The sequence below is a fragment of the Cololabis saira genome, chromosome 12 (genome assembly GCF_033807715.1).
Source record: "Cololabis saira isolate AMF1-May2022 chromosome 12, fColSai1.1, whole genome shotgun sequence".
NCBI classification, from domain to species: Eukaryota; Metazoa; Chordata; class Actinopteri; order Beloniformes; family Belonidae; genus Cololabis; species Cololabis saira.
The window spans coordinates 36,181,848-36,205,874 of NC_084598.1; the positions used below are offsets into that span (position 1 = coordinate 36,181,848).

At 42.3% G+C, this 24,027-nt stretch overlaps 1 pseudogene; it reads left to right on the top strand.

The window, feature by feature from the left end:
- Positions 1-19,243: 19,243 nt before the first annotated feature.
- Positions 19,244-21,057, top strand: LOC133456410 (putative nuclease HARBI1; annotated as a pseudogene).
- The last annotated feature ends 2,970 nt before the right edge of the window (positions 21,058-24,027 follow it).

Genomic DNA, 24,027 nt, shown 5'->3' on the forward strand with positions numbered 1-24,027 from the left:
TGCTCCCTGCCTGTAAAGTGTGAACACCTGCATACAATCACTGGCAATCATGCCAGCAGTATTTAAGCCCCAGTCTCACACCAGTCTTTGCCAGATTGCCTTGTGTGTGTACTCCAAGCTCTCCAGTGTTATTTCAGCCAACTTTTTGAATTCATATTGACCCTTGCATTTGCACTGTTTTTTAGATTTTGCCCAGCCCTTTGACTGTACCTTTGCCTTTGTTCATTGACCCTTTGCTTGTCCACGGTTAAGATTTTTGCCTGCTCCATTCCCTTTCCCCCACCATTAAAACCTGTTGAGTGTCTTTTGAGTCCTTTTATCAAGTTGGTAAAGGATTCCCCCTCTCTCAGCATAAACGTCCTAAATGTATTAAAAATGTCCACTTCTAATCCACTAAGTTCTACAGTTAAAACTGACTGGAGAAAGTGTTGTCTCTGTCAGACTGATAAAAAGGAAGTGTTAAAATCTCCTCAACTCATTATGCATGTAGTCCTGAAAATGATGGTTATTTTATGATTGCCACAAATGTACCAAAATAGCAAAATATCACCAAAGCTGTCGTCTGATGTTCAGTAACAGCAAGCTTGAGCGTGCTAGAAAAAGGGAAACTGACATCCAGAAAGACCCTGTTGAGGGCTACACAAAATTGCACAGGACATCACTTGAAGTGCAGCGGTGTTTCTTGTGTGAAAATATGGAACCTGTCCCTGAACTACGTCAGGCAATGACTATGCAACTGAATGACAGCCTTAATCAGTGTGCTCGTAACCTTAATGATGGTAAACTTCTGGCTATATCACAATCCAGGACAAAAACCATATAAACTGTCTTTTGCCTGCACCCATTTTGGAAAATGGCAGCCATATTTTTGTTTTATTTGCATGGCTAATAGGGGAGTGGGTGGGGAGGGTGGAGGGTGGAGGGTGGGGGGTCCCAAGATTATAGTCGGATGTCAGAATAATCAGAATTGGATTTTCCAATCACATTCCAGGTCAAAAAACACATAAACGGCTTTTGTGACAGCCATTTTGGAAAACGGCAGCCATATTGTTTTTTTTGCGTGGCTAACGGGCTTTTTTGAAAAAGTAGACCTAGAACATACTTTGTGCAAAATTTGGCGCTTGTCTCACAAAGTGAATGATCGTTTTACTAATGTGCCTGGCTAAGTGGTTTTCAAACTTTTTTCGTCATTTGTTCAAAGTGGGGATTTTTAAGCCCCACTTGCCCCCGTCGCCCCAACAAGAATCTTGAAAAAATAAATTACTTGAAATTATTTTAAATGTATTGAAATTACATTTAAATACATACATACAATACATACAAGTACAGATGGTCCCAAATTAACATGGCTGTTTCACTCGCGGGATACAAGATTCAGGCATTCGTTTGAACTGCACTTTTCAGTCTTAGCCGCTAGGTGGAGGCAGAAACTACGACTTGATATGAGTTCTGTTTTTACGGAGGCGGGGCAGTCGCGCTGCATCTGACGTCATCACCCTCCACCACTGATTGGTCGGGGGACGCTGGGGGGGCGGGGACGTCAGGAGGCTTGAGGATTCCTCGTTGCATTTTGTAATAAATGTCCAAAATGTAATAACTTTTTCATTTTGCATTTTGTAATAAACTGCCCCATTTTGTAATAGATTTTGCCACATCATGTAATAAGTTATTGCATTTTGAGAAGATTATTACAAAATGCACTTGCAACTTTTTTTATTTTCTACGAAATGTAATAACATGGTGCATTTTGTAATAAAACCTATTATTGTTATTTGTTTAACAATGAATTTATACAAGAGTTGCTTTTGATGTTTTTTTATGCAATTTCCCTTAGAGCTATGTAGCCCAATAAATCTACGTATAACACTCCAAATATGACTTTAGTTTCCCCCCCTCCCGGAGACGGTATCAGGGAGCCGTCCACACCTTATCGGCGATAAGTCGTTGTCATTTCAGACAAAAGCCTATTGACACAAGCATTCCTTCCTAATTGCTTGACAATGGCCCAATCTCAATTCCCCTTCAGATTTTAGATTTTAGATTTTAGGGCACTTGAAATCTAGGGCACTTGGCCCAGGTAGAGAAATTTGAAGAAATATGACTTATGAAGGCCTTATGAATAAAACCTGCAGCATTCCCGTAGAGTTCCCGTAATAAAGAAATCAGATTTTTGATGTGATTTTTATTTTGAAGATACGAAAAAACAACAACAAACTGGGACGTGAATAACGTGCTCCTTATATGGGCAACAAACAGTGAAATAAAACGCAGCCTGCATTTATAAAAATGAAACGACAGCCTTTTGAAAAGGTAAACCAGGTATATACTGTAAAATTTAGAATAACATTTTAAGTTTGATTTATGTGCAAATGCCAAGCAAATCAGTGCAAGGGTAAAACGCAGCAGCATCCTCTTCTCTTTTGTCAAACCCAATTATTGATCCAAAAGGTTACGTATCTATTTACAGAGTCACAGCGCCCAGGTCGGGATTTCGAGCCTGCGACCACAAAAGGTCTGTATCCTTAGAACCTTTGCTAAAGCTACTGCATGGCATGCGTGGCATGTTGGTTTATAAGAATCCAGAGGCTTCAGACTTTCTCGTGTCCGGGATCCCCACAGCTCCTTTTATTCCCCAAACTTCTCCTCCTCTCGACTCCAGGACCTCCGTAAACTGATTTATGGTTCCGCGTTACTTAAGATAAGTAGAAAAATCTGCAAGAACAAGATTTTTTTGCTTGGAAGAAGAAGATAAATCTTGTTCCACTGGCAGATTTTTCTACTTATTTCAATTGAAAATGTACTTGAAACAGGTAAAAATTGTCAAATAAGTTATTTTTCTGGTGTTATTTTTCTGGTGATGACTCTAAGTTGAAATAGCAGTAAAACCACATTCATTGATAAAATGACAAAAATAGGTGCCGGTACTCCCCTTATCAGAAAAAGAAAAAGCTTTTATTTGTCAAAAAGAAGACATATTTATTTACAGATGTTGCCGCGGTGTGCAGGCATTCATTGATTTTATCAATACACATTTTAAAGTCCTTGTTCTCCACCCCAGGAAATCTTTCCTTAATGCAGTCGAAAACAAAACTTTTTACATTTTGCGGCAGTGCTTGTTTGCCCCTTGAACCATCCCAGTTCGTGGTCTTCTTCCAGGCCTGGTAATTCTGCTCTGAAATGGCCTTCCTGAACAGCAGACATCCATAACGGCCCACTTGGCCGAAGCTTTGCTGGTGGATTTTAGCATGGTCCTCTGGTCCAACTGCACGCAAGCTTACGTCGGGGTGCTGACGAGGGGGGGGGGGTGGAGGCTGTCGTCGGTGAAGGACAGGGCAAGTGGAGACATCTGGGCTGCTGAGCACGATGCGACAGGAGTTGAGGTGCAAGTGGGGGTGCATCTCACAGGTGTACTGTGGACATGCATTCTCTCTTCTCGTAAAGCCTCCAAAGCCTCTCCCAGGTTTCCTAATCCAGCTCTCACCTCTCCCATAAAAACGTGTAGCTCCCTTCTCTGGCTCTCAGCCTCCCCTCCCAGGTTTCCTAATCCAGCTCTCACCTCTCCCATAAGAGCCTCCTGTAGCTCCCTTCTCTGGCTCTCAGAGTGGACGACGAGTCGATTGAGCTTTAGGTTTTCCGCTCTCATGGCTGCCAGGTCAGCTTTCAGGCTTGTGACCTGGGTTTCTTTCTCCGTAAACTGGCCTTCCAAATGGTCGACGATGTCCCTGCGCTGGTGATGTGATGCAACCACATCTGAAACAGCTGCCTGAGATTTTAAAAGAAGATAAGTCATGAGTTATGGCTTAAAAGTAACCTTTAAAATCCCCAACCTGGGCTCAGTTTATCCACAGCCTACAGCCCACAGAGAAACCTGCCGCTCATCTCTGGAAAAAACACCCCGCACTGCGGCTTTAGGAGAAAAAGACGCTACAGAGTCAGGATGCAACAGCTCAGAACAGCAGTGGAATAAATGAATGAATGACTGTATTTATTTTGGTCGTTTTTTTCAATATTGTTTACATGTGTCCTACAGTACATTAAACAAAAAAATAATTATAATAATAATAATATGCGTCAACTGAAAGCCTGAGATTATTTTGTCCTCCTTAATAATTTGGCTCTCTGCTGCTGGGGGCTGAGCGGTGTCCTCCTGCTCACAGATGCCCCCTGGTGGTTGTTTGGCTACACTGCAGCCTCTGATGACCACCCCCTCCTCCCCCCTCGACCAAGAGACGGGATTCTCGCGAGATATCTCGTGAGATTAATGTGTGAGTGGCGTCACATGGAATTGGTTCCATCTGTATATCAGTTATATTTGATAATGAATCAAAATCAACAAATAACACAAAGTTCAAAAAGAGAAAATAAAAGTGCAGTTGTACCATCATAACTTTACTTGCAAAAAACATAAACAAGAGAACTTTACCTGCATTAGTGGCAGCAGTGTGTATTTCTGAAACATTTCTCTCAGAGAAGAGATGTGCTGCTTTATACACTTTTGATTTTTTTGATTTGTTTATTTGCACAACATAAAAAAACGGTACAAAAGTTGAAATGAACATAAAAGCATGAAAATATGTGCAGGTGAGAAAGGAAGCCCTAAATGGGCTTATTCAAAGCTCTCACCAAGAAAATACATTGTATTGAAATAATAGCAAAAACAAAAAAACAAAAAAACAGCGTTCCAAAAAGATGGATATAAACAGACAATTTCTCGGTTGAGTGAGTGCGTGTGCTTGCATGTGAGCATGCACATGTGTGTTTGTGTGTGTGTGTGTGTGCGTGTGTATGTGCACGTGCAGAAGTGAGTCCACATTAAGTGGAAGCACTTCTAGACGCTTGATCAATAAGGCTGGTCTTCAATCTCTGTTTAAAACTACTAATAGACAGTGAAGATTTTGCAATACGTATATGAGAATTCCAGAGTGAGGCACCTCTGTCTTTGATGGAGAACTGACTGCTATTGGTACGACTGAATGAAGAATGGAGATCCTCAAATTGTCTGGTATTATAGTTATGAATTTGTGAATTGGTCTTAAAAAAATCTTTGAAAGTACTTGGAAGCATATTTGCAAGATAAGTGCATTTGTAAATGAAAGCACATGATTGGAGTATGTTAATATCATAGATGGATAATAAATTACATTTTTTAAACAAAGGGGCAGATGGGGCCAAATAGGAGGCAGAAGTAGCTATTCTTACAAACTTCTTTTGAGTAATGAGTAATTTGTGTAAATTTGATGAATATGTACTTGCCCAAACAATGTTGCCATAAATGAGATAAGGATAAATTAAACTGTAATAAAGAGTAACGAGACAAGCCTGATGGACCAAACCTCTGATTCTTCTGATGATACCAAGGGATCTAGAGATTTTGTTAGTTACAGAATGTATATGCTCTTTCCAGGACAAATTCTCATCCACAAAGACACCTAGAAATTTGGTGGATGAAACCTGATTGATTGTAATACCACCAATAGAAATCTTAGCTTTTTGCGGACAATATTTTTTTGTTTTTACTTGCAAATACAATAAAATTAGATTTGTTAACATTTAACGACAACTTATTTGCAAGGAACCATTTTGAAAGCATTGCTATACCAGAATTAGCTTGCTCAATAAGTGAATCAAAATTTCTGTGAGTTAGTATCAAATTGGTATCATCAGCAAATAAGATTGGTGTAAAGGATGAAGATACAGTAGCCAGGTCATTTACATAAATGAGAAATAAAAGGGGTCCTAGTATTGATCCCTGAGGGACTCCACATGACATCTTAACATTGGAAGAAAAACAACCATTGGCACGGGATCACTGTGGTGGCTCCAGTGTGAATGGTTTCAGCAACTTCACTCAGATTCTCAAAGACATTTTGTTGATCGAGGCGTCTGCCCCATGCCTCGAGTTTTCGGGAGAATGCAGTGATCTTGTCTGCCAGGTGAGGTAGGTGCTTGTCTTTGCCTTGTAGCTGAAGATTTAACTCATTCAGCTTGCCAAACACATCGCTGAGATAGGCCAGCTTCAACAGAAATTGTTCATCTCTGAATTTGCTTGCAGCCTCGTACATACGCTCCTCCTCCAAAAAAAGCCAAATCTCCCCTCTCAGCTCAAAGACGTGCGACAACACTTTGTCCCTGGAGAGCCACCTTGCTTCGCTGTGAAACAGCACAGATGTGTGATCATCTCCCATCTTCTCGCAAAGTGTAGAGAGCAGTCGTGCTTTCAGGGGTCGGGTTTTGATGAAATTTACAATGCCCATTTACAATGTGTTGACGCGAGCGCTTCCCTGTGAATGACAAAGTGCGTCCAGTGCGCATCTGGAGCAACCTTCTTGATAAGTGCCTGCAGCCCGTTTCTTTTCCCTGCCATGGTCTGTGCGCCATTAGAGCAAAAGCCCACACAATTTTCCCATTTTAGACCGTGTTCTTTGAAGTAACTGTCCATGATCTTAAATAGCTCATCAGCCGTGGCTCTCTTTTTTATGTATTTGCAAAACAGCAAATCCTCACACATTGACTCGCTGTGCACAAAGCGGACGTATGAAATAAACAAACTGTCTTCATTGCTGTCGGTAGCCTCATCCACTTGCAATGCAAAACGAGTCTCTTTTATTTTTTTGTATGAGTTGATCTTCAAGATCATCTGACATGTCACATATATGCCTCGCAATTGTGTAATTTGAAAGAGGGATAGTTGTCAATTTGGCTGCGCTTTTCTCATCCATCATTGCTGTCACCATGTCAAGAGCAGCGGGCAAAATCAGCTTCTCAGCAATTGTATGAGGCCATTTGTGCTTGACAGTTAACTGACGCAGCCTTTACCATGTGTTGCTCCTGCTGTCGATATTCTGCCAGTTTTCTTTTAAAGAAATCCAGTTGTTTGGTAGCGTGACTGGGGTGTGTTGTCTCCAAGGGCGTCATTTATCAACCGTGCGTACGCACAGATGTGTGCGTGTAGTGTGTGCGTAAGAACATTCCCACGCAAAGTATGGAATTTATCAACATGCACTTGTGCGCAGGAACACGTGTAAATTTAAGCACAACTCCGACCATGCGTACACACAATATCTAGTGGTAGAACAGTGAAACTACAAATAGAACCCATTAAAAGAGTCACAGTGTTCAGCGATCTCAAACTTCACACATGTTCCCCGTTTCCTCTAATTAATAAAGATACTCAATAAGTAAATTAGCAGACATTTTGAATAATTGGTGTGACAGCTATAAAAGACAGCTGTGTCAGGACGACCTGAAAAGAAAATACAAGTACCATGGCTTATCTCGCACTGTTGGAGGATTTGGAGGACCGTGCGCTCCGCAGAGAGCGCGTTTTCAAAGAGCGTGCTGATCTGTTCAGTGAGAGCACGGAGTGGCTTCTCAGCAGGTACCGCTTCCCAAGAAAGATTTTGATGGATCTATGCCGCGAATTACAACCAATGTTGGAGCGAGAGACAAAACGAAGCAAAGCCATCCCAGTGCACATCCAGCTCCTGTCCACCCTGGGATTCTTGGCCACCAGAACATTTCAGAGAGAGATTGGAGACGCAGCCGCACTTAGCAGAATCATGCCGGCAGTGTTGGATGCAATAATTTCTCTGGCCCCAACTTACATCCAGTTCCCATACACACATCAGCAACAAGTCGAGATCAAACGAGGATTCCACGGCATCGCCGGATTCCCAAACATAATTGGTGGTATAGCTGAAAGGACAAGATCGCGGATACAAGCGGCCGAGATGAGTTTCCTCCGCAAGGTGGCTGGACGCTCCCTTTAGAGATAGGGTGAGGAGTTCGGTCACCCGGGAGGAGCTCAGAGTCGAGCCGCTGCTCCTTCACATTGAGAGGAGTCAGCTGAGGTGGCTTGGGCATCTGTACCGGATCCTCCTGGACGCCTCCCCAGGGAGCTGTTCCAGGCATGTCCCTCCTCCCTAGGGAGGTGTTCCAGGCATGTCCCTCCGGGAGGAGACCCCGGGGAAGACCCAGGACACGCTGGAGAGACTATGTCTCTCGGCTGGCCTGGGAACGCCTCGGACTCCCCTCGAAAGAGCTGGAGGAGGTGTCTGGGATGAAGGAAGTCTGGGCATCTCTGTTGAGACTGCTGCCCTCGCGACCCGGGAACGGATAAGCAGCGGACGATGGATGGATGGATGGATAAAATATGTTCAGCAATTCAAATTCTACACGGACAACCTTGTTTTAGCTTTCATAAGACAGCCATCTTGAAAAACGGCTGCCATTTTGGATTTTCAGGTGGCTAAGGGGCTTTTCTGCATAAGTAGGTACTCGGCAATGTTCATGCAAAATTTGGTGCTTGTCTCACAAAGTGAACGATTCTCCTAAAAACCTGACTTAATTTCCCTCACTAAGAATTTAGAACTTTTTCTACGAACGGTTGATAAATGAGGCCCCAGGTGTCTTCTTAATTTGTTTGGTCTCATGCTGTCTGCTGCTAACGGCTTCAGACACAGAACACACATTGGTCTCTCTTCTGCACCGATCACTGAAACCATAAATCCGAGACCAAGATAGCTTTCGTCATATTTTCTTTCAGTTGGATTTTTGGTTGATTTGGCTCCTCTTTCTTGTCTTGTGTGTGTGATGGTGCTGGCTCTTTGTGGTCCGTGTCACAAATTTATACATGTTGCTCACAGTTACCTGCTGCCTTGTTGTACTGCTGCAAATATTGGCCCGATGCAATCAACAGTCCGACGTCAATCATTGTTTTTGCACTTTAGTTCCAGGGTACATTTTTCTCCGGTCTCCTAATGCTTTTTAATAATTTTAGCTATTAATTATTACTGTGTGTGTGTGTGTGTGTGTGTTGTCTAGAGGGAATTATCTTTATTGTCAATAGCATTTATAGTAAGATAGGCATGAAATTGAAAATGTCCTCCGTTTGTCGCACCCCACCTGTCATGTCTCCGTTCCCCACCAGTGGGGCGCGCCCACACTTTGAGGAGCACTGGTGTATTGAATTGATTAGTCATGCACTGGGGACCTATAACAGATATGAGATTAAAATGTGTCCATAAATCCTGTAATTAATTAGAATATTTTTTTTAATCGCCTGACAGCGCTAATATATGGTTATCACTGTTGCCTAACAGTCAGAAGGTTTGTGTGGAGTTTGCATGTTCTCCCCCTGCTTGCGTGGGTTCCCTCCGGGTACTCCGGTTTCCTCCCACAGTCTAAAAACATGCATAGTAGGTTAATAATTGATGATTCTAAATTGCTTGTAGGTGTGAGCAGAGCCGGATTAAATAAATGGACTACACTAGGCAGACTCTGATTTTTGGGCCCCCCTCCATCAATGTTATTTATGAATTGAAATCTTAAACTTACCAAAGTTACTAATAAAAGTTAATTCACATTTTACATAGCGTGAGTGTGAGTATGCATGGTTGTTTGTCTGTACACTGAAAAAAATGTGTGTAAATAGGCTATGTGTAAATTCTACAAGGATGATAATTAAGTAAATCTTACTTAGAATATAATTTACTTTTACTAGCAAACCTAAGGTAATTTACTGATTATTATTTATATGGAAATGGAATTTTACTCTGTCCTTTTGTAAATTTTACTCAAACTCTGGCAGCTTCAAACTGAAAAATCTCACTTAAAATCAATGGCTTTTCAAGGTTATTTTAAATACCTTTTTCAACTTTTATTTATAGACTATATGTAAGTAACATTTAAACAACATTTTACATAATTTTCTGTAGTTTAGATTGCCTAACTGTGTTCTCAATGTTTTTGTGTATTGAAACATTTTTTTTAAATGAGGCAATTGTTAAATTCAACACCTTTTTATTAAAAAAAATAAATTAAATTAAATATTTTCTAAAAGGTTTGCCGACATCAAGACAGTACTCACATCTGTGACCCTTAGAAAATGGCCCAACATCCCACCAGTTGAGAACCTCTGGTTAATCTTGTAAATCATTATTTTCTCCTTCCTTCCTTGACCAGGAGACAGCACGCATAAAGACAATAAAACAGGCATATATAAACAACAATATAAATTACAATTAAAACCATAACATAAACAAATGACCACATAAACAAATGTGCCGTTTTTTTTTTTATTTTAGTGCCCCTTTGAAGATCAACTCTTGGCTCAAACGTGCACTCAAGCTATTCATGGGTTTCAGTCACGTGACATTTTTTGTTGTCAGCGCCATCTTGAGGACCGACCGAGGACCTTTCCGTCGCGCAGCCAATATGACGTCTCACCTAATAACTCACTTAACTCCCGAAGAACAGCAACGGTATCTACAGAAAATTGACACTTTAGGTTTCGATCCGTATCTAATCAATTACTGACTCCACTCCAGTCTGCCAAAAACCTGCCAGATTTGTCGTTTGCGGACATATATATCTACCTGGTCCACAATCCTTCTCCATACACCGGCAAAGCTCTCAAAGCTTTTAAAGTACCAAAGCTTACCGCTACTTCACATCATGATGGGTTAAAGATGCCAAACTTCATCATGTGGAGGCCAAAAAAATGTTGGTGGTAACAGGAAAGGTAAGTGACAGTCTGGTGATGAATAGCATCAGCATTGAATTGCCTGCACAGGATACGTTTATGTAATGAAAAGTAAGAAGGCAGTTCACTTTTTCAGTAACGTTACTACTCTAGAAAGTAAAAGCATATCATCATGTCACCATAAAACTTTATTAAAACATAAAATATAAAATATGATTTATTATATTATTAATGCAAATGTTCATCTTGCGCTCCCGATCTCCTGCGCGGTGCGTCCCGTGACGTCTCCATCACCAAGCGGCTCTCCCAAATCCAACTCAGCCTGGATCTCGTGTCCTCTGCTTTTTTCCCACATCTCAGTAATGATCTGACATGCTGACATGTTTGCTGCATTTAACACCACGAACACGCCGCTCATTCCACGCTGTTCGCTGTTTGATTGCGTCACCACACGCAGTTATTAATTGTTTCCCCCCCCCCCCACTTACAGGACCTTTTCTCTCCCTCCCGTCCGATGTTCTGGGACCTATATAATAATAGGATATTATTTATTTCTGCCACTTTATTGTGGTTTTTGTGGTGAAATGAGGAGGAATCATAGATAACTTCTCATTTCAACTAACTGGATCAGCCGTTCCTCATCACGACTGTTTCCTACAGCGCTTTCAACCGGCTTTCAACACGAGTGAAAGGAAGAAAATAAAAGAACATTTAAACATCACAATATCCCACGGCCCACTTAAAGCACTGATAAAAGGTCAATCCCGTTTTTTTAGACTTATTATTGTCGCATCCCACGGCACAACAGATAGACGGCATGCTGAATGTCGGTCCTAAAGATGGCGCTGCGAGTACTGTGTGACGTCACATGAAATCGATGAATAAGCTTGTTTCGCAGGGACAGGATCTTCGGCTCAAGGACATTGTTATGCACTCCCTCCCCCCCCTTTGTTCCTTTTTGTCTTCCTTCAGGTGCTCCGCATCAGGTGATTGTCTGGCCCCGCCTGTATTTAAGAGTATTTAAGAGGGATGGGAGGAGCAGGCGCTCTCTCTCAGACCAGGCAGCCTCATCTTGGTGACAGGGTTATTCCTGTGTGATTCTTTTTTCTTTTGTTTGTGTTGCTTTGAGGAGGGGGTCGGTCAGTTTGATTTTCTTTCCTCAGGTTTTGTTTTGTGAGGCTAGGTTCCAGTTCTTATTAGGTTAAGGAGGGAGGTTCTGGGTCCGACGGCCCACTGCATGGTTGGCTCAGGCAGACCCGGCCCTAACCAATTTGGCGCCCTAGGCAAGATTTTAGGTGGCGCCCCTCTTGCATCGCAGTAAATTCCACTGCTGGTGTATATACTCACAAGAAACTGAATAGCTTTATCTTGGACATTCTTTTATTTAAAGAAAGTAATTGCTCAATCAAAATACTTTTAGAGTTAGAAAGAAATACAAAAAAATATTAAATGAATATATGAAAAATACAATATAAATAGCTTACATAAAGTATAAGATTTAAATACCCACAAAATAAAGTGTAAACAAGTGACATAAAATAAATTATAAATACAATAAATATAATAAATAAATAAGGCACTGCACACAAAAAGATATTAAAGAAACCAGTATTGTCAAAAAATGACAAGTATTTAAATAAAAAGGGAAAAAAAAGGGGATCTTAGAAAGACCTCTTGTGGGGCTTTTTGGTACTGCATTAACTTGAATGACTACACCACCACCTCCTCAACCTCACATCACCTGCTACAGCCTTACTCTCCAGGGACCTCATGTACAAAGACTTGCGTGAATTTCCCACTGAAACATGGCGTACGCTTAAATCCAGAAAACGTCCTACGCACAAATAAATCCAGTTGTATGAAACTGTGCGTAGGCATGAATCCAAGCACATTTCCTCTGAACATCCCAATCAACGTGGAATTGAGCGCACGTGTAGTACCAGACTCCTCCCTGTCCACGCCTCTATTTAAATATGCCAATTCATGTAAATAGGCCCCGCAGGTGAGATTTCCCTTTCTGCGTGACCAGATAAGACAAAAACGATGGGTAAGACCGGGAAGAAAAGAAATTTCACGGAATGTGAGGTGGAGACGCTCCTCAGTGAGGTAGAGGCGAGGAAGAGAGTCCTTTTTGGCTCGCTGTCCTCGGGCATAACAAGGAAATGCAACAGTAGTGAGTGGGACAGTATGTGTGAGGCGGTCAATGCTGTGGGGTCGGAGCAGCGGACACACGCAGAACTAAAAAAAAAGTGGTTGGTCAATAAGTGAATTCTGTGTCCTTGCCTCTTTATATGGTTGAAAGCACATGTTGCCGGGCCCGAATGGCGTCCCGGGTAGGATGTACATTAAAGGGTCCAGCGTCTGGTTCGTCTGGTGGGGGGATATGCTGCTCTGGCAGTGGTATTGCGTGCCGGTGTGCCACATTGTGGAGGACGCCGCATGCCATCACAATGCGCCACACCTTCTCAGGTCGATATAGCAGCACTCCCCCAGTCCTGTCCAGGCAGCGCCACCGTCCCTTCAGCAGGCCGATTGTCCTCTCAACGACTGACCAAGTACGAGAATGGAGGTCATTGTACCTCCGCTCTTGGTCAGTCTGGGGGTTGGTGAGAGGGGTCATCAGCCAAGTTTTCAGTGGGTAGCCACGGTCACCTGGGGTCAGTTGAAAGCAGACAATGTTACTCGACAAGTAGGTAAATTATGTGCAGAATATATGTACAGTTTCCATTTGTTAATTTTATACACCACTTACATGGATCACACACTATTGCTGTAAATTAATGCAGAAGCGCGCCGGGGAAAAGGCGAGGCTGATAGTCATTTCAAACTTTACGCATGTGTCTCGAACTTTACGCATGTGTTTATTGACATAAGTACTTTACACACAGATACAATCAGGGGCTTGTTAGGAATCTCCGAAGCTGTAGTTTAACCAGCAAATCACAGCAAGTCACTAACTTGAACCACTAACTAGTAATGATGCTGTGAAGACAGGATGATATTTGGGGGCGCACATGCTCAATGCGCATCTGGGGGATTATTATTAGGACAATTAAACGGATGAATTATTTACTCACCAAGAAGCCACCCATCGCGCACGGTGCCAGCTTGTAGTCTGTTCCCAACCATGCTGTTAGTTAAAATGAATGAATCGTGTGTTGAACCAGGCCACCTCGCCACAATGTTTAATAATTGCATTTGCGCATCACATATTATCTGTACATTCATGGAATGAAAATGCTTCCTGTTCACCTACACATATTCATCCAGTGATTGTGCTTTTATAGCAATGTGTGTGCAGTCGATAGCTCCGATTACATTAGGAAAACCGGCTCTCGCTGCAAATTGCGCTTTAATGTTGGCCTGTTCAACTGCATTGTATGGGAATTTTATGTACCTGGATGACATGCAGATAATTCTGTCCCACACAGCTGGCATGTCTCGGCTCAGGGTCGACTGGCACAGTCCCGATCGGTCGGCCAGCTCCCTCTGGAATGTCCCTGTTGCTAGGAACCCCAGTGTGGTCAGCACCTGTGTGGGTACCGACAATGCATGGCTCCTCGCCGTGCCGCGCTCCAAGACCGGCCGCAGCTCCACGCACAGTTCCAAGAGGATCGCTCTCAGGAACCTGAAGCGGCTGATGAGCCAGTCGTCATCGTTTGCCAGTAGATCCTCTCGCTCTCTGAATATTCTTTCTCTTCTTATTAAGCCATTTGCGATGTCTTCTAACAGTGCTAAGGCTGCCATTGTTGTTAACGGTATTGTCTGCACCACTTTGCGCATGCTTTTATATCCACCCGTGTAATTGCCGACAGGTGAATGTGTTAAATGTTCATCAGTGTGTCTCTGATGTGCACATCACTCTGAGGGCTTATTGTTTTCACATTATTAACAGTTTCCCAGCAACACCTCTAAGTGTCGCCAACGGACCAATAGCTGTGGAAACGTGCGTACGCCAGCCATGAAGTTGGCGTCAGGCACCGCGCATTTCCACGGTCCTTTCACTCTAGATCCATCTGAACCTTTGCGTGGAAAAGGGCGTACGCCACGTTTTTGTGGGTACGCACCCTTTGTACATGAGGCCCCTGGTCTTTCTTGCAGCAAAGTCATCTACAACATCATCATATGACAATTAATTTGAGACCACATGGTTTATGCTTATAATGGCAAGTCCACTGAGACGTTCTTGCATCATAGTAGATCTCAAGTAAGTTTAACTTTGCAAGTTCTGTGGCATCAATGTCCGGCTGGCTGTCATAGGTCAGAGCAATACTAAGGGTTTGACACTGCTGTAGCAGGTCTTCTTCTTCCAAGTTGGGGAAATTGAGGAGTACACCAAACTTATTCACCTCTCCAAGATTCTGAAATCTCTCATCAAGTAAAGAGATGGCAGTATCCACAACCACAAATTAAAAAATGTGGTTTCCATTTTTCCCAGTGCATTTTGTATCGGCTCATCTGGAGACTCATAGCCAAAGTGCCTTTTGTGGTTCTCAACCGCTTTTGTTTGAGTTCAGCATCCACATTCATCTCGTCACACATCTTCTTTGCCGTTGTCTGTGCATCAGAGAATCCAGTGTTTCTGTAACTGGTGAGGGAATCTCTGGTTTTCTTCAGCAGGTCGACAGCCACATCAAGCTGCATGGAGGGTGACTGCATCAGTTTACTGACATACTGGATCTTGCTGAGAATGTCATACCATATGGCTGTACAAATGCAGAAGCGATAGAATCCAATTTCCTCAACCAAAGACTGGGCTTCAACTCTCACCACAGGGTCTGCAGTCGTTTCCCTCACCTCCAGAAGAGCTTCTCTGACTTGCCCAGCCTGAAACCTTACTGCCTCAATGCTTTTTATCCTGCTTTCCCATCTGGTCTCAGCCCATGATTTCAGACTGATTCTGACATATTTCAGGAGGACATCCCACCTATGGGTGGAGGCTGAGAAGAGCTTGAATAACTTTATTAAATGCCCAAAGTAGCCAAGAGCATCTGGTGAGCTTTTTGCAGCATCAGCTACTACCAGGTTTAAAGTGTGGGTACCACACGGGACAAAAAAAGCTCTTGGGTTCAGCTGAAGCAACCTTGCCTGAACGCCTTTATTTTTTCCCTTCATGTTGGCACCGTTGTCATAGGACTGGCCTCCCCTCAAATGGGATGTTAAGTTCATCTAGCCTTTTTAGGATTAGAGATGATAAATGTTCTCCTGTTGAATCCTCTGCAACAAGAAAGCCTAAAAAATGCTCTTTAACTTGTGACACTATTCTGACTATGACAGAGAGCTGTTCCTTATGACTCAGATCAGGGGTGCAATCTAAAATTAAAGCTGCAAGCAGCGATGAACGGGCCCTCACACTCACGGCCATCGTCCCCCATAAGCATATGAGAAATGAGACCAGCCACGACTCTCATTGTCTTTTTTTTTTTTTTTTTTTTTTTCAAATATTTTTATCCCGGTTTTTTTCCCATTTTTACCACCCCGTGCTCCTACCTACTGACAGTCCTGGGCATTGCCATCCTCTACCAACCCCGGGAGGGCCCTGCACTGAGCTCAGGTCTCAGGTCCTTAACCTGAGGAGTGAGCAGGCCGCATCTTTTCACCAGACAGGGTGGGGTTTCTCCGGCCGGACGTAGCGCGTGGAAGGATCACGTTATTCCGGCCGGATCCTCCCCACCCCATCTGGCGCCCCGGTTGGCCAGAGGGGGCATGTATAGCCCAGGACTGTGTGCATGTTTTTGTGAGGGTAGCTCACAAAGGGGGGAACACGGGGAGAACATACAAACTCCACACAGAAAGATCCATCCAAAAGTTGTGGCAGAAAATAGGGACAAGCAATTAGAAGAAGGGGCGGGGCTAATTTGCAGTAATTATGGTCAAGGACTCAAAATTGAGTCTGATGACACCACCCACGACTCTCTATGTCAAACGATTCAAAAGTTATAGTAGAAAATAGGGACAACCAATCAGAGCAATGGGCGGGGCTAATTCAGGCCAAAGAAGGTCAAGGACTCAATACAGCGTCCAATGACAACACCCACGACTCTCTATGTCAAACCATTCAAATGTTATAACTGAAAGAAAGGGAGAACCAATCAGAACAAGGGGCGGGGCTAATTCAGGCCAATGAAACTCAAGGACTCAATATTGAAAGTGACATCACACACAACTATGTCAAACCATTCAAAAGTTATGGCAGAGAAAATTATTCTAGGGGGCGCTGTTGAGCCATTAGGCCACGTCCATTAATGCAAAGCATGAAGTATTAAATGTATTCATTTCTTGAGCTATATGGGCACTCTTGTGATAGTGACAGAAAGCTTTAATTAGTGTTCTGCATTACATCGACGCTCATCTACGCCGTAGCAGTTCCCGTAGGTCCGGACCGTATAGGCGTTAGAAAATTAATGCGTGTTCATGGATGAAGAAGCTGGTCGTGGAAGGCAAACAAGCCATGAAAGTTGCGGTTGTACTACCAGCAAGAACTTTAATTTACTTTTACCCCTGGTTTTAACTCGTTAATTACTAATCAGCAATGAACACCGTCAGAGTCACGCACAGTATACAAACTGTGATGTTAGAGAGCCACCTTTTGGTCAATTTAAGCAACAGCATCGCCAGTTGGCTTTTATGTTCATGGCGAGACATCGACATTGGACTACCTCTAAACGGGAGGCCTTTTGATAAAAAGTTACAGTTCTCACTGTTTGTCATCGCCAATGTGTTAACTATTATGTGAAGAGATATTGAGATCAATACAATATACAATATTTACTAGGGGTGTAACGGTACATGTATTTGTATTGAACCGTTCGGTATAGCGTGTTCGGTTCGGAACGGAGGCGTACCGAACAAGTTTCCACACGGACATATTAAGTAGAGGGCCGCACATTGTGGAGCAGAGCACTGCTGCAGTTGCGCTCACACCGAGAAATTATTAAGATTAAAGAAAAAAGCACTAACTAATGAAGAACTAAAGAGCTAAGCACATAATTGTGACAAGTCCAGTGTTTCCCCTACCATTGTTTAGGCCTGGCGGGGCCTGGCCAGGCCTAAAAAAAAAAAAACAATGATCATTTACGTTTATGAGCGCCTCTGCAGCGCTGTTCTGCAACGTGAGTCAACTTGCTTCGTTGCCTAGTAAAGCCTGAATTATGGTTCGGCGTTAAATCGACGTAGCTCGCTGCGTACCCTACGCCGTAGGCTCTGCGTTGGTGTAACGCGGAACCATAAAACAGCCTTAACGATGCGAGTACCGCTGCTGAGAGCGCGGGCATATTATTATACATTATGGGATGTATAGAGTTTGTAGCCAGCCAACTATGGCGCCGGCCAAAAAAGGAAAAAATATCGCGGGCGACAGACAACATTATATAAAGAAATGTTTCTGCCAGGTACGTGTGTTTGTGTTTGCATGAGACGCTGCAGGGAAGCATGAAGGAAAAAAACAGCCCGACGACACACCAGGCGTCCGCGGGGTCCTAGCGCCGGCACACGTAGAGCCAATGTTATTTTGTGTGTGTGTAATAAACAACTAGCACGTTTATATTTTGCATTTTGTTTTCGTACTGTACCGAAAATGAACCGAACCATGACCTCCAAACCGAGGTACGTACCGAACCGAGATTTTTGTGTACCGTTACACCCCTAATAATTACAGCCAATTGATGTTTGATGGTGAGCTTTAAAAATGACCTTAATCTTTGCTGTGTCACTACGGTCATGTCCTCTGGTAAAAACGTAAAAGCTTTGTAATTTAGTGATGGCCATGTGTTTAGATTGTATAAATGAAGTTGTGATCCAATCTGATAAAATCTCTAGGAGGATTTCGTTAAAGTACGTGTCCCTGCATATGACCAGAATTCCTGAAAAATTACATTTTTTGTTCAAAATGCTGGATTTCTTGTGTAACTTAGAGCATGGGTCCAAGAGACTTTTTTGTAGGGCTTTGTCTGATATAATAGATACATAAAGGTCATTGCTGCAGGTCAAAGCATATTATGGTGTTTTCTGAAACACATTAAGTAGGTGGCGCTATGGAGCCCAGTCTTGTTGAACCATGCCTGTAGTCCATAAAATATGTAATCTCTGTATATGGATGCTGATTTCCAATCACATTTTTGCTGTTATATTGTTTTCAGGTTAAATTGAAATGAAATCTTAGTGTTTAGAAAAATATTAGTATGCATGAAATATGACATATTATATTGAGACATTGTTCCTTAATTGACATGTAAATGGTATCATATGTAATAGCACATTTGTATAAAGACTGTTCTTAGAACCATGTAGTGACAATTTTGGGTTTGGGAAATGAGAGTTTTGGGTAATCAGAATTGTTTGTATATAGGTTAAAACTAATTTGTAAATCAAAATATATGTTTTTGTAAAAATGTTTATTTAAAAAAATAAGAACAATAACATACACACACACACACACACACACACACACACACACACACACACACACACACACACACACACACTGTATCTAAACTAAAATGATGTACAAATGAACTGTTCAAAACTGTCAATGCTTTTGTTTTTTAGTTTTAGCAGCATTTTTTCTTTTTTGGGTTTTGTTTGGTAGTTTTGAAGTTGTTGTCATCTTCTGTTTTTGTAGCAGCTGTAAATGCGGTTCTTCTGGGGCCTGTACTACGAAGCAGGATTTGGGGTTAGCGAGGTAACTTCAGGTTTAACCCTGGGTTTTCAGGACTACGACGGTGGTTCACTTCTTACCGGGGTACATCGCCCTGGTAACTTATGCTGAACAGCTAACCTGCTCCGGAGCAGGTTATGTTCGAGATACAGATCGCCGGGTATAAAAGCACCGCCCACTGACCAATCAGCTCTCTTGGAAAATGGCATGCCCTTTCGAAGAGAATCCAGTGGAGCTCGGTGCGCGGATCGTGAGAGGATCCCTCCGAAGAGAACGCGTATTCAGGGACCGCCAAAACCCCTTTGCTTTCCCTGATGAGTACCTGTATGAACGATCCAGATTCTCGGCGGAGGGCATGGCATATTTGTGTCAGCTGCTCGTGCCACACGTCGGAGTCGTGCGCTCACAGTGCCCCAAACCATCTGCATTGCCCTGCGGTACTTCGCCATGGGTACCTACCTGTATGCTGTGGGTGATGCTGAAAATCTAAGCAGGGACCTGAGACCTAAGGGGTTTTATGCCATAGCAGGTTAAATACATCAACCTATTTAACTACTTCATCTATAAATAATGTACACCCTATGACGTATACTATTGTATATTAAATGCAGCGTACTCCTGTCATAGGGTTCCCCAGAGTGATCGTGCCATAGATTGTACGCACATTCCCATCTCCGCACGTCTGGGTGAGAATGAAGCGGACTATGTCAACCGCAAGTCATTCCGCAGCCTCAACGTTCAGGTAAAGTTTGCAATGGTAATTTGCAATACACATTGTACATTCAATTTGGCACTTAATAGCAATATGTTGCCTTAAGTTAGAACTTGTAACCGTTTGTTAGTTCTCCACTTATTTTCATCTAGTATAGTACTGTCCATGTGTGTGTGTGTGTGTGTGTGTGTGTATATATATATATATATATAGAATACAAAAAGCTTGACATAGAGTACAAGATAAAGAAAGTAAAACTTGAGGTGGAGAAACTGGAGTATGAGTATGTGTATATCTCCTATATGGTAATCCACACACCTCATTGTGTTTGTTTTAAGCTACGTGTGTCTTGTGTAAGTCTGTCATTTATGTGATAGCTGCTGTAACACTAAACATTCCCCTTGGGAATAAATAAAGTTATCTAATAAGGGTACTAATTGTTTGGTCATACTGGCACATTGCAGGAAATGCAGTAGCCTGGATAATTAAGTCATTCCCTTTTAGCACATTTGGAAATATATGCACATAAGGACAAAATGACACAGCACAGGTCCTGTCAAATGCACATTGATGCTACAATGACTTCAATGCTATTATCTTGTGGATTGTTAACCACAAATGCTTTTGCAGATGACATGTGACCATAATTGCATGGTCACGAGCATCGACGTCAAGTGGCCTGGGTCGGTCCATGACTCCCGGATCTTCAGGGAGTCCACACTGTGCCACAGACTCGAGCAAGGTATGGCAACTTTACTCTGCATATATGTCTTATGTTCTTTAAACTGCATTCTGTGATACTGATCATGGCATCATTCCTTTTTATCGTCAGGGCTGTTCAGTGGAGTGCTTGTCGGTGACAGGGGATATGCCTGCCAGCCCTTCTTGATGACCCCCTATCCTGACCCTGATGCAGGGCCACAAACTAGATTCAACGTGGCCCTTTCCAGAACCAGGGTCAGGATAGAAATGACATTTGGCATCCTGAAGGCCCGCTTCACCTGCCTTCGTGGGCTCAGAGTGGCCCCAGACCGAGCTAGCAGGATTGTTGCAGCATGTGTTGTGCTCCACAATGTCGCCACCATACGGAGGGAGAGGGCCCCTCCTGTTGACCAACAACCCCCTGATGTGGTGGACCCCATCACCCTCGACTACCCTACTGGCAGGGCTGTGAGAGAGGCCATCACAGACCAATTTTTTGCCTGAACAAAGAAATAACAGGCCTTGTATTTCAGTTATTCTTTATTAATTTTTTTTCCTTCCATTCTATCTTCTGTTCTCCCTTTCCTGAGGGAAAAAAGGAAGAAACATTTTAGTTTGTTTCCTGGAATAAAGGAAGAAACATTTTAGTTTGTTTCCTGGAATAAAGGAAGAAACATTTTAGTTTGTTTCCCATGCCAGGAAATGAATTACGTTACTGAATTACCTTCTTTTCATACTCCAGTTTCTCCACCTCCAATTTAACTTTCTTTATTTTGTATTTCTTGTACTCTATCTCTAGCTCCAGTGTCCTTTTATAAAGAGCTCTCACATTGTCTGCTCCAACCTGAAACAAATCAAACACATAATACAGTAGCTGTGACATTTAAGCATTGTCACTTTGCTATGGTAACTTGAAGAAAGGTGCAAATGTTACTCTTGACTACCCTATTTAAATGAAGGTTAATTCATTACCACTTGTGATCCCCTTGGCCTAGATGTGGAGGCCATAGGCTCAGGGGGAGGAAGATTTCCTTCTTCCTGCAAAATTAGGATCATAGCAATGGAAGCAATTGATTCATATTAGGATAGAGAGCACTTGGAGCAGTTTTTACTCCCATGTGCAGACCACCACCATTAGCAAGAAATTAAAGGGAAATCAATTACAGCCAAGTGTCCACACTCTCACCACCTGTTTTAAGATGGGCAAATTGACAACTGAATAAAATTGATTAAAAAAAGACTTAAGTGTACCGCCAAAGCTCTCTCTGAACAAACAGACACTGTCTCATCATCCTCCACCTGAAAACACAGGACATGTAAATGGTCTATTTAATCCATGATCAGCAACCACAGATGACATGGCAGTGTATATGACAGGTTGTTTCCACTGTTACCTCTGTATGGGACAGAGTGTATGTGGGTGGTGGCAGCAGCACCAATGTCTCCCCATCAACTGTAGAGAAAGTAAAACGATGTTACTTACTCCCACAATAATTTGTATATAATTTTGTTTTATTAGCAACTCAGTCTTTTAACATTGACACTTACCCTGTACAAATGTGGCCTGTTGGGAGCAGCTGCCACTGCCACCAGGGTCTGAAGAAACACCCCCTTCTACTCCATCCATTAAGGGGCGACCTTCATTGTTGGAGAGGGCCAGCTCCTCAGCAGGAGTGTACTCCTGCGTAGGAGGGCCCCCTCCTGTCTTCTTCTTGTCATTTTTTTTTTCTGTTTGCTGCAAGTAATGTCAATGCTATTTCATTGTGCTTTTGTATACTGATATCATCCTAAAACAGAGAGTGATAGAAACACTAAAGCCTTGTACTTGTTGTACTTCTAAGATATGAAAGTGAGCCTACTTACCGCTTTGAATTATGTTTTTATATTTATTTTTTATTTGCTCCCATGTGCGTTTCACTCCGCTGGGGTTGCAGCTGAAGGAATGAGGCTACAATTGTCATACACGCCATACGAATACATCTAAGCAACACATGCATTTAACAGAATAGACAACTGTAATTATAGTCAGATCTACTTATGCCCTAATGATGGGGCAGTGATGTTTATATCCCTATGAACTTACGCATTTATACAGTCAGCGATCTTTTGCCAGCTGTCTTTCCTGCATTTTGCAGCTGCAACTGTGTTGCTTTTTGCCTGTATTAGATGCCTATACTCATCATATTTCCGTAAAAGTATAGTTTGCTCTTCGCTACTGAATTAAGCGGCTCTGACAGCGGACTTCTCCATGCTTGCGATTGGTCATGCGCTGAAAACACCGCCCCTTTTATGTGCATGGGTTGATATACCGAGTTGATAACCACCGTCGTGTGACCGCTTAGCGTGATTGCAATTGTCCGGGTTAGTGAATCTGGATAAGGAAAAGATATCCTGGGTATGTTGAACTTGCTTCGTAGTACAGGCCCCTGGTCTCTCTTCTTGTGTATTGCACCCTGCTGCCTCTTCATTTATGTTCGTCATATCCGTGTCGTTGATTTCTGCAAAGAAAATGTAAAATGTAATATTCATCATATATATTTGAGTTTATGATTTAAGGCATAATGCAATGTCAATAGTGATTTACCATTCGAACACCAGAAGTTTTTTTTCCAATTCTGCCATTTTATCCCTCAGGTCTTTGGATTGTTGTATGTAATTGTTCAGCTGGGTTTGCAAGTAGTCATTTTGTTGTTTCAATGCTCGTATTTTTCTGGTCATTGAAACCAAGAAGTTGGTTGTTCTTGACCCAACCTCGCAGCATTCCTTGTATCGTTGTTGATTTGTAACTTGTTCATCACAACAAGAATACTATAATAGATGACACAAGCAGATTATTTGTATCAGTACAACATTATGATTGGAGAGTATGTGAAGTATTGAGTATGATGAATTTGGAATGTAAAACTTACAGCCAAAATTTGGAGATTTGACCTCATTTTTTGGACATCGTTGTCGTCTATGTTGTCGAATTTGGTGAAAGCATCTAGAAACAACATCTGTTGTATTAGACGCTATACAAATAAAATTGAATTGAATAAATAACCCCTGTATAGATGTGCGTGTGTGTTCATATATTAATCTATGTCAATAAAAAACAATTGTTAGAAGATTGTTTACTAAAATTCAATCATTATCCAGGTTAATCTAGACAGCATACTTTCTTGCAATACCACCAAGGATTATAAAAGAAATTCATAGAACAAATTGTAATTTTACATGGAAAAGTAAATATCACTATTAGGGATGCACTGATCCGATATTTGGTATTTGTAACAACATTGATATTGAAAAAAACTCTCCATCAGGGTTTGGTAACAATGGTCTGATCCATAAGAACAAATTTATTCTATTCTAATTCAATGTGTGCTTTGTGAGTATTGTATGCGCTACTCACGTAATGTCAGCATGCAGTGCAAAAGTCTAAACTTTTCAAAATGGAGCCAGCTAAAACATCTTTGATATGGAGTTTTTCAC